The 17,682-nt window shown below is 29.8% G+C and overlaps 1 protein-coding gene across 5 annotated transcripts in view; it reads right to left on the bottom strand.

Moving 5' to 3' along the window:
* LOC129965557 (xylosyl- and glucuronyltransferase LARGE1-like) overlaps positions 1-17,682 on the bottom strand; it is a 281,900-nt gene that overhangs the window by 102,775 nt on the left and 161,443 nt on the right. For all 5 annotated transcript variants that reach the window (XM_056079575.1, XM_056079556.1, XM_056079565.1 and 2 more), the window contains one exon: positions 5,832-5,916. The gene's annotated coding sequence lies outside the window, so the exon portion shown is untranslated. The remainder of the gene's footprint in view (positions 1-5,831; positions 5,917-17,682) is intronic.

Below are 17,682 nucleotides of genomic sequence, written 5' to 3'. Positions count from 1 at the left end.
ATGCAAAAGTTCGTGAAAATCGACGTTTCACAATGGCGGAGTTGTCTACTGATTTTCCACAGATTTCTAAGACTCTTTTGTACGAGATAGTGACAGCAAGATTGGGTTACCGTAAGTTCTGTGCACGATGGGTGCCCAAAATTCTTACCGACCACCACAAAAGTCAAAGAATGGCCTCTGCATTAGACTTTCTGTCACGTTATGAGGACGAAGGAGAACCATTGTTAAACAGAATCGTGACCGGTGACGAAACCTGGATTAAGTACGTGAACCCTGAGACAAAAGAACAATCAAAGATGTGGGCACATTCAGATTCGCCTACCAAACCAAAAAAAGCCCGGCAAGATTTTTCTGCCAGAAAACTGATGGCAACGGTGTTTTCGGATGCCAAAGGGGTGTTGTTGGTTGAATTCATGGAACGTGGGACGACCATTAATCAAGACGTGTACTGTGAAACACTAAAAACATTACGACGGGCTATACAGAACAAACGCCGTGGTATGCTGACTTCCGGTATCGTTTTTTTGCACGATAACGCCCGTCCTCACTCTGCTCGCAGAACAACAGCCCTTCTTGAGTCCTTCAAGTGGGACGTTTTCAACCATCCACCTTACAGCCCAGATCTGGCGCCAAGCGATTATCACCTCTTCATGCGTATGAAGAAATGGCTCGGGTCCCAGCGGTTTGATGACGACGAAGAGCTCAAAGATGCGGTCACAGGCTGGCTCAAGGCACAAGCGGGTGATTTTTATGCAGAAGGAATTTCAAAGCTTGTGAAGAGATACGATAAGTGCCTCAATCGTTATGGAGACTATGTCGAAAAATAGTGCAAAGATGTAGTTGTAAGATGTATATATTAAAATATTTTTACTTAACTTGGTGTATTTTTTTCAATCAACCGGAGGTTAGTTTCTGAATTGCCCTCGTAATATCACGGAAATGTTTTTCCACAATAAACATGAAACAACAATAAAAAAAAATTAGAAAATTCCTTAAAATTATTCAGACGTGCACCGTATAGCCTAAGTTCGTACATCGAATCGTTTATACTGAGAACTTTAAAAGAATTAAGATAAAAATATTATATTCCAATGCGGATTGACTCAAGATTAAAACATACGTGCACTACTTCGCCTCTTAACGACAGCATTAAACAAAAATGAGTCTTTCGCCACGGTCTAAAAGTCTTCACTCGAAAGAATTGTGATTAACCTGCTTGTACAAATATTCTTTTGACAGACCGAAAGAACGGACTAAAGTATGTATTCGCACCGACAAAGGTGGATGAGGCGAAGGTATCAAAAAGTTTCATTTTACTCGACAAGAGAAAGAACAAGGAAAGAATATCAAGAATCTAGCTTATTCAGAAATAATCCATTTACTAAAAGCCTTTGATTTTCTGAAGTGCAGAATATTTTATGATTTTTTTTTTTTTTTTTTTGGTGGTAAGAGAAGGAAGTGGGAAAATGTTAAATAGTATCTGGGAGCAAAATGATCCATACGAAAATATTCAAATTTATTCACAGAAGCAAAATAAAAAATAATAGCATTAAAATTGCGATTTATTGCAAATGCGTAGAAAATTATGTGTAGATATATTTAATACAAATATATATTTGTACAAATATATATATTTAATACAAATATATCTATTCAAGATCAAATATCTCAAGATAGGACAAATAATAAAGACTCTTCCCACCAAGGGCACCTTATATATGAAGATAATAAGTTTTCTGTAAAGAGTTGGTTTATGCTTCTCAAGTGGCTGCATTAAAGCCGCGGGACCGAGTAACATTTACTTTCCCAGACGAGACATACTTCCTATTGGAGGGATGCTACTTTGGATAGAGATAAGCATTAGGACTTATCTCTATCCAAACCGTAGTCCCCTTACTTTTTGTGTCATGACGACGATCATTCAAATCACTAAAAGTTTAAGTAAGGCAGGGTAACTCAGATCTCATCATAATTAAATCTTAATCACATAAAAGTATCATCATGAGTATGTAAACAAAAAGTTGTCGTGTTAATTATCGTTGATTTCCTTTTTCTAGAGAGTAAAACAATTCTATGCGATTGAGTAACCTTCACTCCAATGAAAAAACGTAACTCCTACGGGAAGCATAAAATATGCAAGTCAATATGGCTATTTCAGCCGTGGACTTTAGGATTCTATTTTTAGTTAACGCCTCCTACTGCCGCAACGATGACCATTTAAGAAAACCACGAAAGACGAGGCAAAAAAAGAGATATTTGCTCTTTGATACCTGCTTATTCACTGATGTGCACGTTGCAATCATCTCCAATTCATGTCCTCATATTATCCATTTTTCTTTTAAAATTAGATATCTACTTTCGAGAGATATTATCTTACAGTCTTGAAAGATGTTTCTGCGTATTCTATGTTCGTTTTAAATACAACTGCATTATCTTACAGTCTTGAAAGATGTTTCTGTGTATTTTATTTTCGTTTTAAATACAACTTCCCTGAAAACTCACAATCTAATTTCTGTACAGAAGGAACTGGGTTTTTACATGCAACATTTAAAACAAATTTAGAGTGCAAACACAGAATCATGTACTTATTATTATTTCATATAAAAGAAATTTCACATCGAATGCATACTGTTCAGTACTCCATTATTCTAATGTTATGGTTAAAGATAGTTACTACAATACATGATACATTTTTTCGTCTTCCATATGGAGCTGTTTTAATTTTTCAGATATAACTTGCTATATAAAAATAATAAAACTGCTCATTTTGCTCAGGTATTGCATAGGCTTAAGCAAGAATAATTCATTTTATGCGACTACAATTTAAGTTTAACATACAAGTAATGGAAATGTTTTGTTTACGCATTTATTATATTTGGAATCGACATATAAAAAAATTAAATATTGCAGCATTAAAATTAAGTTTTAAATTGCAGACAGTAATTTTAAAAGAGAAATATAAATGAGTCAATAAACAACCTTTCGACTAACAACTTATTATTCCCCTATTGCTTAAACTCCTCCATTCAAAAATAAGAAGCCTATTTTATGCGGAGGACAGATAATATTTGCAGAAGCCTAGTATTCATCATGCAAGACGGGGCTTTTTAAGGCAGCAACTCAAGTGGAGATTATGATAACTTTTATAGCTTCTTCGTTTCCTTTTTCGCTTTATCGTATAAAAAATTTATAAAGAGTTAAGTATGGCAATCAACGAAAACTCTTATTTCGAGACTTTGGTAAATCTCTCAGTTCGAAAAACACCAATTTTGCATTTATGTCTGGCATTCGGTCTGTTAAGTCTGCTTGTTTGTGAAACGATAAATCAGAACAGTTTTTTCAGTGATAAATCCATATGTATGTGAACAAGAAAATTCAAAAATGCTAAGAGATAAATGGATGAAATATGATATGTAGATTTATAATCAAAATTTTATATGAGCACAAAAGTTTGGCACATGTTTATCAAAGAGTTGATCATTTGATGGTTTGCATAGTCAAGCGCATGAGAAAGTGATATAACTAAAAAAAAAACAAAAAAACTTTAGACAAATAAAATGTGAGGTGCGGTCATGTGACCAAATTTGTAGATGTGTTTAAAACGTATAATCGGTGGAAAGTAAGATGTCCAAATGCACGATCAGTTTTCTGTACTATATAAAGGGGCTAAAAGACACTTTAGTACTGAAATTAGGGAGGAAAGCATTCACGCTTGCGGTCTGAGTGATCTTTGAAGGTCTACGGCCCCATTCCCTACTCTACATTATGTTCAGGAAATGCAAAAAGGAGATGCTTGATTTTATATTTATATGAGAAAGTGGCAAAGGGGGCAACATTACTCGTTTTAATATTTTCCAATCACAAACAATTAAGATTATTCAATAACAAATTCAACACTTAACAAGTCAAGCAGTTAGCTCAATTTCAGTTAAAAATATTTTTAAAATTTGCCGAATTATCATTTATATTGAATTTCTACAATTTTTCACTTTCTCGTATGCAAAGTAAATGAAGTTAAAGTAGCATTATCGTCAAAACATTCAAACTTGAGATTTTGATGAATTTCTAATTTCCCAAATCTAAAAAGCACATTTTTCAAATTACATCTGTCTGTAATCATGATATCTCGAAACCGCTTCGATCTAGATAGATGAATTCGGTATGAGGTGTTTATACAAGCTTATAGATTTCAATCAAATTTTGATTGAAATCTCTTTCCACCGATTGATTTCCATTCAGAAGACTGTCTCGCTGTTCAAACATAATTTTGCTCCAAATAATTTACAGAATATGCATGAAAATAATTTAATAAACGACGAGAGCTGGATGGAGAAAGTTTGAAACACATACTTTATATTTAAAGTGTAGGTATCAATCAAATTTTGAACAAAATCAATCAAGGGGTTCACTATCTACCGGTCTGTTTATTACAAGCATGTAAACGCGACAACTCAAAAACGCAATAGCTTAAATATATGTAATTTGCTATAGTATTTTGATATTATAATTGTAGTTTTGTGTTCAATTTGCGTTATAATAGGTCAGAACAAAAGCTGCTAAAACACACATTCGGATTCTAGTGCTAGTGTATTAAACGCATTGTATATTATTAACCGTGTTTAATCGCCAAATATAGCATGCTATTAGGCTCTTTTGTAACAAATATTCGCCACTGGTATACAATTACCACTTTGTCTGCCTTGGGGAGGGGGTACTGCTGACCGGCGGGCCCATATAAATTATACTATCAGAATTTAAGCGTGGTAATCAATATGTAAATAATACACAAGCACATTTAATAAAGAGTACACGAGAAAGTTTCAGGGATTCAATTCCGTTCGTTTCTATGCCTGATCATTTGAAGCAGAAGATAGCGAAAAAATTATTTAAATGAATGAGGAAAGCGAAATTTCTCAAATGTATCTGGAACATGAAATTTTTGTAAGCATGAAAAGTTGTCATGTAGGTAAATAGCGCCTAAATTTGTGATTTTTTTTCTCCTCTTCCGCATTTTGGAAGGGGATTTGGAAGGCTAAGCAGGACACAATGGCCATTAATGCCATTGTGTCCTCCTTAGATTGGCCCCAGAGGAACATACACCCTCTAATCTACTCCATTCATTTGATTTCAAAGATCAAAAGTGTATATTATATATATATATATATATATAATGTAATATTTTCCGAATCCTGTCGGCTGAATAATATGTAACATTATTTTGGTTGAAGCAGAATTTAACAAGCAGTGAAGAAACTTTGTATGTTTAATTTCGTTTTATTCTATCCCGAGTGGCAGGCATGATTTTTTACAAGAAGGCGCAGCGCGACACAAAAGCAGATGTAAGAAGAAGGGAAGAAACAAATGATCACTAGCCTTATATAAAACATAAGATTTCCGGCTACGCGCCAATGGAACACATATGCTGACCTCTGTCAAGGGCAACTAAAGTATCAATTTCATTTGATACGTAGTACTGATGGCGCATTATTTTTACAAAGGGATTAATTAAACCGAAAGTGGAATTGGATCAGGAAATAAGAGAATATTTTAGACTGAAGTTACGATGGGCTAAATTAAGATAAAATTTTGGAAATTAATTTGGATTAAATTAAGAGTTTAAAATATCATTACATATATGTACAGCTTTTCAAGCAACAAGTTCAAAGTCATAAATAAAGTACAATAAAATTCCTATTTTAAATAACAAAAATTACCTCATGTCAGACATATTCAGCGATAGCAGAATGTTAATCTCTGCACCCAGATGATTATTTAATTTGCTACAAAAAATTATTCTCTAAAGTAAGGATTTAAAAATTGCAATTGCTCACCTTGTAATGAGATAAAAGTTGATTTAGCGTTATATCACTTTCCTGGTAGCTAGAATTCTTTTTTCCTTCTCATTCTCTAGAACATCTACAAAAGAAAGACAAACTATCAAACTAAAAACAGAATTTTAAGCATATAGATTAAAATATTTCGTAATAATAGTAATACCTAATAAGTACAATGGGCCATGACTACAAACTAGTCGCCTTTGGCGATGACCTATCAAGATTACAGGTTGCGTTTAATTCAATTCTCTTAACAATGCAATTTTAAATGCTTTATTGATTTTCGAAATATGACAGCTAATAAAGCTGTGTTGCTTTAATAACTGCTTAATATGTAGATAAACACTCTTAATTGAGTCGAATTTCATCATAGTATTATTGAAAACGTAACTGCACGTTGTCTTTCGCAAAGCTGTAACTTCATTTCTTCATTCCTCATGTAAATTGACTAAATTACGCGCGAGAGCGAAAGAGAGAGATAATTTATTTTAAAAATATCCAATTTAGGGAAGAAAGTGCACGACACTATTAAATTTACATTAACAAAATATATTCTTTTTTAAATTTACAATAATACAAAGTTTATTTTTGTATCAATATAGTTTTGCATTTAATAGTACTTTGCCAGGCAATCACAGAGAAAGTCAAAATGAAACGCGGTTTTTCAGTAAATAAAATTAAAAAAAACAACAACTTAATTGCTCCAATGCGAACAGACTAACAAATAGGGTGCTAACAGATATAGGTTCTAATTTACAATTAGTATAAACAGTATGTAGTATCTAAGACGCTTTTAACAATAACTTTTACAAATAACATTTCATTCTCACAAAATTGTTAAGCCTTTTTGAAGAATATTTTCTTTCTTTACAAACAGGATTACAGACTTTTTCACAGTTTCGCATACTTATTAAAGCCAATAATAAAACGGATACATAAGTTTCAGACTACTTTTCTCTTCTCTTTTCATTAATTTACAAATTTTAATTTAAAGAAACACTAAACAATACATTTTCATAAAGCCTGTCACTAAAAACTTTCATAAGAATTACATATGAATAAAATTTATTTTCTATAACTAGAGCTAACTCTTGTTCGGATTTCTTTAAAAGACTTAAGCAAATAATCAGTTCCCAAGAGCTGAATTGAAATATTTTAACTGATTATATAAAATCACGAATACCAAAACGATCTCCGTTAAATCATCGCTAATATGCACTAACGAATTCAGAAACTGAACGCAAAACAGTAATTTTCCTTTCAATGAAATACTCATTGCAGATAAAAATGAGAAATAATGAGACGCACGGGAGACACGAAAGATGAGTTAAAGAGAAATTGAAACACATTTCTGAAGAAGCAAAGTAATGGAGTAAATTTAATCGTGCGCTCTCAGTGTCCGATGAAATGGAATTCAATAGTGATCTAAAAATACAATGATGGATAGGAGACTGTTATGAAAACTATCTGCCACGATAATGATTTAAGTATCGAATAAAAAAGTGCCTTCTCAAAAGGACATCCATCAAAAATGTCTTCATTCATCTTGGATGACTTCTACAATAATTACGACGAAAATGGATTCCGGGGAAGTCGGAAGTGTGCCGTTAATATCAAGCGTTGCGACGTGATACCTCCACACTTTGGCAAGAAGAAGCTTTTTTTTTTTTTTCCCTTTCGTTTTTTTCCTGAAGGTTCATTCGAAGAACATTACGCTAGAACTTCTATTTTTTTTCCCCCTTCCAGTTTCAGTTAGATCATTTGTAAGATACCAGGATGCCTATTATTTTTAAAAGAATGAAAGAAAATTCGTACACTGTATTTATTCCTTTGTTAGAAGAAATTTGACCTTTCCGATGATAATTTCTTTATTTATTTTTAAGGTGAGTAAATATAAAAGATTCCAGTATAACTTTCAAATTTCGATATTAACATAAAGTCAATATTTCACACAATAAGATCGATTAAATTATTATATAAATTATTTGGAGTTCTCACGTGATCAGGAAAAAGACAAACTTATCAATAAAAATTCTTATTCACATGATACATATCAAAAGCACACAATTTATTTAATTTTGGAATGAATATCACAGGAAAAAATTCGGTCTGGTATTAGAAGGCTTGCTCAGTTATGTCTGTCATATTAATATGATGTCAGACCAAGAAAATTTTGGGTGATAATAAAAAAGTATTTTAATTTGGAATTATACATCACTGCTGAAAGTAAATGAAATTTTGCATTACAAACCCAATTATTTATAGTAATTTAGTAAATAGATGGTGAAAATGAGATTTAAACAATGATAATATCATCCAAGTTTATAAACCACAAAAGTAATATCTTCCAATTTTTATTGCATTTCTATCCTCGAAATCAAACAGGAAAAAACAATTATCAAAATAAATTCGAGTAATAATAAAATACTATTTTAATTTTGAATTATATGTCATTGTTAAAATTAAATGAAATGTTTTATTACAAGCCGGAATATTTATAGTAATTTATTATGTAATAAATAATAGTGAAAATGAGATTTAAGCAATAATAATACTATCCAAATTTATAGAACACAAAAGTAATATCTTCCAATTTCTATTGCATTTCTATCCTCGAAATCAAACAGGAAAAAACAATTATCGAAATAAATTCGAGTAATAATAAAATACTATTTTAATTTTGAATTATATGTCATTGTTAAAATTAAATGAAATGTTTTATTACAAGCCGGAATATTTATAGTAATTTATTATGTAATAAATAATAGTGAAAATGAGATTTAAGCAATAATAATACTATCCAAATTTATAGAACACAAAAGTAATATCTTCCAATTTCTATTGCATTTCTATCCTCGAAATCAAACAGGAAAAACCAATTATCGAGTCATAGTCATTTTGTATTTTTAAAGCAAAATAATGCAATAAGAAAATAGAATTCTAATTAGTCATATATACGGAATAGCGGAATTAAGAAGAAAATGAAATCGTGGTTGTTTACTGCAGTAATAAACTGCAAAATAGGCAATAATCAAAAATCTAAGAACTAAATACTTCCATTTCTAAGGAATATACAATCATAACGTGTTGTAAATGATGATTAACATAATGACGCTAATAAATATAATACCAAAACTATCTGAAGAATACATTTAACCATTCTTTAAAGAAAATCAATTTTTCAATTTGATATAGACGCTATTAGATAATGCAATTAAACGTTTGATGAATCTACTTATGCTAGAAATTAATACAGCAAAAATAGAATGCATTACATAAACGAAAAATTATTGCATTTCAGAAATTTCTCAGCGAGACATAACGATCAAACAATTACATTTAGTAACAATTAAACAAAAAAAAAATATTTCAATACCCAATCAAATTAATAAATAAAAAAAAAAGCAAAAGCATTTAAAGAATAAAATAAATTATTTTTAATGGAAATGTTGTACGGCAAATTAGAAAAAAAATTGCCCAAAATGAAGAAAAAGAATTTAGTTGTTTCTTAAGCCTAAAGCAGAAAAAAAAAAAAGCAATTACTTTTTAAAAAAAAAAGAATGGCAAAGAAAAAGGATAGATAGGCACGCTCAATTCTCTATTACAACACGCATTACGACACAAATTACCTTAATCACAAAGACGATAAAACTTAAAATGCTACCACATTTGAAACCATGCGGAAACTCACCAATACCGTGATAAGAGAATGAAAAATCTATTGTACCCTCCATATAAATCTCCCTTTTAATAATTTGGAGATTCATTACGCTGAGAAAGCACGTAAACAAACAATCGTTGCCAAATGTATGCAATTTGGAACTCGCTTTCATTTTTCCAGATAATTACAAGGCTTAGTTGTTCATTGCCACGCAACATTTAAAATCGTCTGCGTTAAAAATTAAACAATTCGAGAATAGCAAGACAGCAGCTGGTAAGCGCAGTCATGTATGATGTAGAAACTATTAAAATAGGTCACTTTAATTGAGTTACGGTTGCAGAATGCTCGCAGATGGAAGGGAAAGACAGCGAAGGAACACGTGTCTTTTAAATATGTATGATTAATAAAATTAATGTCGAATGGCGTTTGTTATAATGAACAGGTATGGGTAAAGAAGATTTAAAAAGCATGAATAGGAGTTCTAGAAAAATAAATAAGCAATGATTATTAGTGGTTTATGCGAAATAATATTTCAAACATTCTAATCTATATTTAAAGGCGAATAGAAGGCATTCTATTCTATATTGAAATTATTGAAACATTTAAAAGATTAATTTTTGCGATATTTCCGTTTAAAGCAAATATTTCTTATGGCATTTATATCCATAAACTTAAAATAAAATTCTTCGAAATATATATTATATATATATATGTTACCGTTAAAGTATATAAAGCAGTTATTTCATAGAATACCTAGTTATTCCATGAAATAACTGATCGTGTCCGTTAAAGTGTGTAATATGTTATTAATTTGACACTTTAACTAGTTATTCTATGAAATAACTAGGTATTCTATAAATTAACTAATGAGAGACAGTTAAAGTGTAAAATAAACAATTTATCTAAAATGAAATTAAACTAATGATAGACAATTAAAATGAAAAAAAAAGCAATTTATCTAATTTATGAAGCGTATAAATGGTATTTATGGAAACGTACCATAAAATCATTTGTTACAACAAGGATTACTAAAATGACACTTGGAATTACAAAGAACATTATTTCTAAAACAAAAACATTTTTTATTTCTAAAACAAACAAACAAACAAAAACATAAATGCAGTAGGAGTGGAAGGTAAATGTATTTGTCGTGCGAGATATATGATATAGATTATTTTACACTTTAACGGGCTGCTGATCGTTATTCTATGAAATAACTAGTTAAACCATTATATACAAGAGAGTTTTACACTTTAACAGACACGATCAGTTATTTCATGGAATAACTAGGTATTCTATAAAATAACGGATTTCATACTTTAACGGTAACATATATATATAAATTCCAATTTTCTAAATCAATGTATCAAAACTATTTCAATACTTATTTATAATACATAAAAATATTTATAAAAAAAAAATCAACATTTTCGACAAAGTGATGCTAATTTCACGCTTTATGAAATTTCTTGACAATTTTCATTTGAAATTTGTTGGAAAAAGATTTTTAAAAAATCAAAAGAAAAAAATCCACAAGTTTAAAAAAAATGAAATAAGATAAAAACCTCACTTAATTTTCGAAGCAACTTTTTTTTTTTTTTTTTAAGAATTGAAGATATTTTACGAAGAAAGGAAATGTAAAGTATAAAATACATTCTGTATGTAGAAACGACCATTCCTTCTAAAAGTAATTTTAAAAATTCCTTTTATACATAGATATTATAAAGTTTAAACATAAAAACAAAGCCTTAAGGTTATTTTACTTAAAACATTATAAATTTTTTTAAATATATAAAGAAATCAACCGAAATTACACGAGGTATTTGAGATTCTTACGCTAACTAGATAAAACATGTAAATGTACTTCTTACATAATTAAGATTCTTAATTAAAACGTTAAAATCAGTTTTTCACAGCAGACATAATTACGAAAAACGAAAGGAGGAAAAAAGCTTTTACAAGAAAATAAAACAGAATGAGATTTTGTAAAAAATCTTTTTACCTTCCATATTTAATATTCTTTTTAGTCTTGAACAGAAAAGAAATAATGAGAATATGTTCTGTTGAATTTAAAACATTTTAATAAAAACAGAAGTGAAGAGTTTTGCCAAATACATAAAAGTAAGATTTGTTCAATTTTAAAATTCTTTACATAAGGTTACACTACTTCAAAGTTTTAATATGAAATGTCGGTTTATGTTTTATAAATTTAACTGTTTTTTAAAATTTCTTAAATGGATGATAAAAAAATACAAAGGATAATACACTGATAAAAAAATAATTCGTCAAATTTCAGCTGCTTTTTTTTAAGAAAAAGAAATTTAAAAAAATCAGCATTGAGATGTCATTACTTTTCACATTCAAGCACTTTTATAGAATGAAATCCAAATGTAGTTCAGAAGAAATAAATCTAGTCTTCTATAAGTAGTGTTTTACTTCACATTACAATACCTATCTAAGTAGGCGGAAATCTCTTTACGTCAATAAATTTTAGAACACTTTCACGATCAACACACTTTCAGACGTTGGGAAATATTTTAGTTGAAAAATACAATGTGGCGTTCACTTGAGAAATTTAGAAATCGTAGCTTTTTTTTAATTTTAAATAAAAAAAAAAACTTACGTGAAGGCATTCTTAAAAAAGAATCAATAAATATAGGGAAAAAATAAAAAGAGAACAAATTTTTTCAAGATGAAAGATTCTTGAAGTCATACTAAAGTAGCCCCTACACTGCAGTCGCATCAGTTTAAGTTCTATTTTATTATTATTATTATTATTTTGCATCAAAGCCTAATGCAATGATTGATTTCAAAGATGAGAGCTTCCTAAATAATTTTTAACATAATTTTTTTCTCCAAAAATTTGCATAAAAATTTCTATTTATCTAAGATGAAAATTCATTAATAATTCTAAACAGAATTTTTTTTTCGGAATTTAAAAGCATCCTCATGATTTTGATTTACTATAATTTACTATTTAACAAAACCATAATTCTTTAAGGAAAATTTTTAAAATTTAAAAGAAACGTGACAATTTATATTTACTTGTAATTTATTTCATTCCCTACTTGGCATAGCAAAAATTTTTTTAATTTCAAACTATCACGATTATTTTTATTTAACAGTAATTTATTGCTTTACTACTCGATAAAGTTCGAGCAAAATGCGATAGACAACGAACTCAAAAGATATTAATTTAAATTAAATAAAACAATGAATAAAGAAATTGACAGAATATTACCTACCAATTCTTTATTCATTAATTAAATTATGATTGTTCATTGATTCACTTTTAATTAAAAACAAAAAAATATTTTAAAATGTACAAATTACAAGATGTTTCGAGTTAAAAAAAATATAAACCAATTCTACACAGCATTAAATAAATTTACATAAAAATAATATAATTTTTAAAAAATGATAATAATATTTCTAAATTATGATATTTAAGAAATTATAATTAGATAATTTCTATATAAATAAATTTATATAAAAAATGAAATTCCAAAAGTTATTTCACAAACTTAAATGCGTTCAATGATTCATTAATTTCATATTTACTAAGATGACAAAACTTTCCAGAAAATAGGAGTTAAAATGTACATTAAATGCTAAAAACCTTCTAAGGTTTTATACAATTTGCTATTTTATGAATTAATATAGGGACCACGCATCAAGTTCCAAATAACAACATAAAATATATTCTCTGTCAAACTTTCTCTTTCACCAACATACATATTTCATTTCACGAATTATTAACCATTCTGATGCAAGAAATTCCAAGACAACAACATAAAAGATATTCTTTACAAACTTTTTAACCAATATACATATTTTATATTACAAATTATGAAACATTTTGATGTATAAAAATAATATTTATCCCTCATATCTAAAAATACCTGACGGATGTACGAAATGAAAAATGAAACCATGCAGACGGCAGACACGGCACCCACCTAAAGCACTTTGCGAACCAAAAGAATTCTACAGAAGCACGTATCTCAGAAAACATTTATTTCACAACAACGTAAGAAGAGCAGAATCTCCATTCTCGGTCATTTATAACCTCAGAGCAAATCATCGGGCAAAACGCATCTTCACGATTAGGATAGAAAGAACTACAAAGGGGCTGAACACGACAAAGGGGAACGACTCAAAAGAACCGACGGTATAAACGACCCTCTGACCGATTTGTAAGGTAGTTGGGCACGACATTTTGTCTAAAGATTTCTCTGCTATCACGCAAATCGTGAATTTGCTCGGTCCTTCTTCAAAGGGCCCCGACGCAAGACCACTATCTTCTCTGAAAAACATAACAGCCATAGTAAAATGACAAATGAATCATTTAAATCTGTACACTCAAGTTTCAGTTAAAGATGACAATACTTTAAAGCAGCATATTTTCAGAAATGATTGTCGGTATACCTTTTCTAGATATGTTTATAGCATATTAATCCCATCAGCAGAGTACTTTTATATAAGAAACTGAAATTAATAAACTAGCATATAAAATTTTTAGATACTTGTGGCCAATAACTGTAGAAGTCACATTAGAAAAAGGAATAGTGAAAACTCGTAAATAAGAAGGAAATATATTTGTGAGTTTTGGAATTAATAGATGAATAAACCATTATTAAAATAGATGAATTCAAGAAAAAAAAAACATAAACTTGGGGCAGCAACACAAAATCGGAAACAAAAAGACATACAAATTATACATTATTTGCAATTTAAGAGCCATTAGCAATAATATTTATGGATAAAGGGTCAAAGAAATTATAGACAACGACAATAAATAAAAATGTTTGAAAATTCCTACATGTACTAGCAGCTTTCAGCGACCAATTATATTAATAATATTAATCTAGTTATGCTCAGCTATATCAATGAATTAAATATTATCATAAAAAAGGTACAATCTTAAAAAAACTTGAACAATATACATTAAACAGTCTGATCGGTTAGAAAATTTATAAACTGGCGCAACGGTCCAATTGTTAAGGTTGGGATCACTGTTAAAAGCTTATTTTGCGATATCTCTTGGAACTTTAAAATATTGGTCGATCGGTGGTACCAACCATTGATGGCGTACGTAGAGGTCATGAGTATTCATATGAAACAAAAGCTTGAGAAATTGATAAACTGCCTGTGACTTGAAAATTCAGTCGATGTTTTTTCTCTTTAAAGAATGTGCAATGAAGAGAGAGCAACAAGAGTTTTTCAGATTTTTCAAGAAATTGCAAAAGATGGAGAGGTAGGGGGACCACTGATGACCTACCTAGAGGTCATAAGCTTTCAAATGAAATATTTCGTGTGCAATTGTGATACAGCTATAATTATTTCTGAGTCTAGGCACAAATTAAATATTTGTTTCCGTAAAATTTAGACATGGAATTTTATATGGAATACCATCATTGAAAACGACAGCTCAGAATTTTAATTATTACAGACAAATTCAAACTCGTATGAATTCATAGATGTTAAATCTTCATTGATTTTTCTCATAGCAAGTCCCAAAATTAAAATGATTCATGTACCAATTCAATGGTTCATGGTATCATGTTGGAATTAGGTCGATTAACCCTTTAATATTACGCTTGTAATGTTCAGATCTGAAGATGCATTCCAAGTAGTCAAATCTGTACGTAAATATAATCCTCCTAGACAACTGATAACACATCCAAAAAAGAAGCTTCAAGGTGCTATTTATATTCCAAAAACCCATTTGACTCTTTTTAAAAGATTTAATTGTTATAATAACTGTTCAAAATAATCAAATTAAAAAAAAATCAGCGTAAGGTTGTTTTTTTTTGTATATTTTTTGAATTCTAATATATGAAGGAACATGACTGACTATATGTTACGTGAATATTTGTTGTCACGCGACATACGTTTTTATTCGATGTACTAATGTTCCATTCTTGACAAGCACATTCTTAAGAATGTTTTCAAAGTATGAATCAACAAAATCATTGTTTTTAAACATAATTTAACGCTTTAACATACATATTTCATAAATATCCTTTTTTCATCCAGATACGTTTTTATGACGTATTTTACTATTTTTTTCACTGCATTTAATTGTATTTTTCGCATCGTATATCTAATTTTAGATCTTACATTTTTATGGACTAATTCTAATTCGTTAATAAAGTTAATTTAACGGACTATTTACACCAACTATTTCTTCTTCACAAAGTGACAGGAACAGCATAGCCAAATTAGAATGCCATGCCATCAGACCTACACGATCAATTGCTTCGTAATCAAATAATGTAAATATGAACTCTCACTGTAGATGATAGACAGACATTATGTGGTTATTTCATCTCGTCTGAATAACATTAATAAAAAATTCCCAAATACTCTGCAGCACATCAATTTTTTAAAGGCAATCAACACCTATCATCCATTTCTAATCCATAACACCTGCGGGCGACACAAAATCCTGAACTGGAAGAATAACGTAATATTTCATGTTTTCGGAATCCCATTCCATTTCCTTAACAGTCGGGTTTTTACCATCTTTGATCGCGACAGTCTGTTTTTCTGTCGTATCTGAGGAAGAAGACAAATGTCCATTAGTGAGGTATTGACCTATAGGGTGTCGCCGTCGTCTCCTTTTTGCAGAAAATCCAGGCTGCGAGTGACAGCACGCGAAGATAAATGAACCGTTCAACACAACCGCAGCTATCTACTAATGAAGACAGAAAAGAAGCAAAATTAGAAAGACTTAAAAAAGCTGATCGAATTTTCTTTAATGTCTCTCGGAAAAAGAATATTCAATTTTCAAACTAATCAGAACGGGTTTTCCAAAAACTTTTTCGAAGTAAAATAGCTTTTTTTTTATATAATAAATTTAAATACTGTAGAAACTCATTACTGTACGTGCCACTGTAAGCTATTAAATACCTGTCGATCGTCTCTTTTTTTAGGAATTAAAGCACAGTCTTTTTTTGAGAAAAATAAGCGAAATAAAAGCAGGTAATTGCTTCTGTTGATTTTTATAAATATTACGGAATATACACATTTATCTGTATGGGATGTTTCTATGATTTAATTGTTTTTTAAAAGCCTTAACAGAATTTAACCACACATCGCTTCAAGGGTGGAAATCCCTCGTACCCAAAAACAGTTTTAACAAAATTCAGCATCTTTGAGTGTTTTAAACTTTAAAAACAAACAAGCAAAACTAAAGTTCGATTTAGCATAGTGTTACGTTTTCATTTAAGTTTTGAACTAAATTTTCAAAAAAATACCAAAGTTTCAGATTTAAGATGCAAATTCAGAAATTTATAGTTTTTCTTTAATAATTATCTAAAACCTTTTCATATTTACTGGAAATGGATATAAATATGCATCTCTCGAAACTTAGTTAATTCTGAATCGAAAAAATAAAGAAAAGAGATAGAATTGATAGATTTTTTCTATAACTTTTGACATTGCGATCAGCAAAGCATTACTGTTGCAGAGCCCGGCGCCGCAATATTCTGCGACTTTTTAGCAATTTCATCACAGTTTTTGTGAAACATTTTAACATATTTAAGCCCCTCGTGCTCATTTTTAAGAATTAATGTATTTTCGTTCGTCTAATTGCCATTTTAGAGATCAAACTTTTGAGGTCTGCCATGTCAGTGCATAAGTGGCACTGCTTATAAGACACTGCACTAATTATATTCGTTTTATACGCAGACACTTTCTACTTGCCCCCCCCCCCCATCATTCATACTCTGTTTGAATGCTTAGTATATAATGGATAAATTTTGTTTCGGAGGAGAAACGTACATCAGTTTAAATATATACGACTTGCTAAAGGGATATTTTCAATCAAATATCTTCTTAAAACCCATTGGTTTTATCAATTTTATAATTTTTACAGTTTTTTCTATAAATTTTTACTCCTTTTGTTCGACATGTCTTTGTCTATAAAATTTTACATTTTAACTTTATAGCTAGCCGGCTATATGTTTGGGGAAGAATAAACAGGTCTGGTCCATAAAAAATAACTTATCAAAAAATTAATTAATATAAAATCAAGAATTTGCAAATTTACGAATACTAGAAATGAAAGTGAAAAAATACGGTCGTAAAGAAAATTGTGACATTAAATAAACCCTCGTAAATCAATCTCATTTTGAAACCATCATAAAAACAATTTATTACATATATCAAACAAGGAAAAAA

This window comes from Argiope bruennichi, chromosome 1, assembly GCF_947563725.1.
Source record: "Argiope bruennichi chromosome 1, qqArgBrue1.1, whole genome shotgun sequence".
NCBI lineage: Eukaryota > Metazoa > Arthropoda > Arachnida > Araneae > Araneidae > Argiope > Argiope bruennichi.
This window is presented reverse-complemented; position numbering and strand designations above follow the sequence as displayed.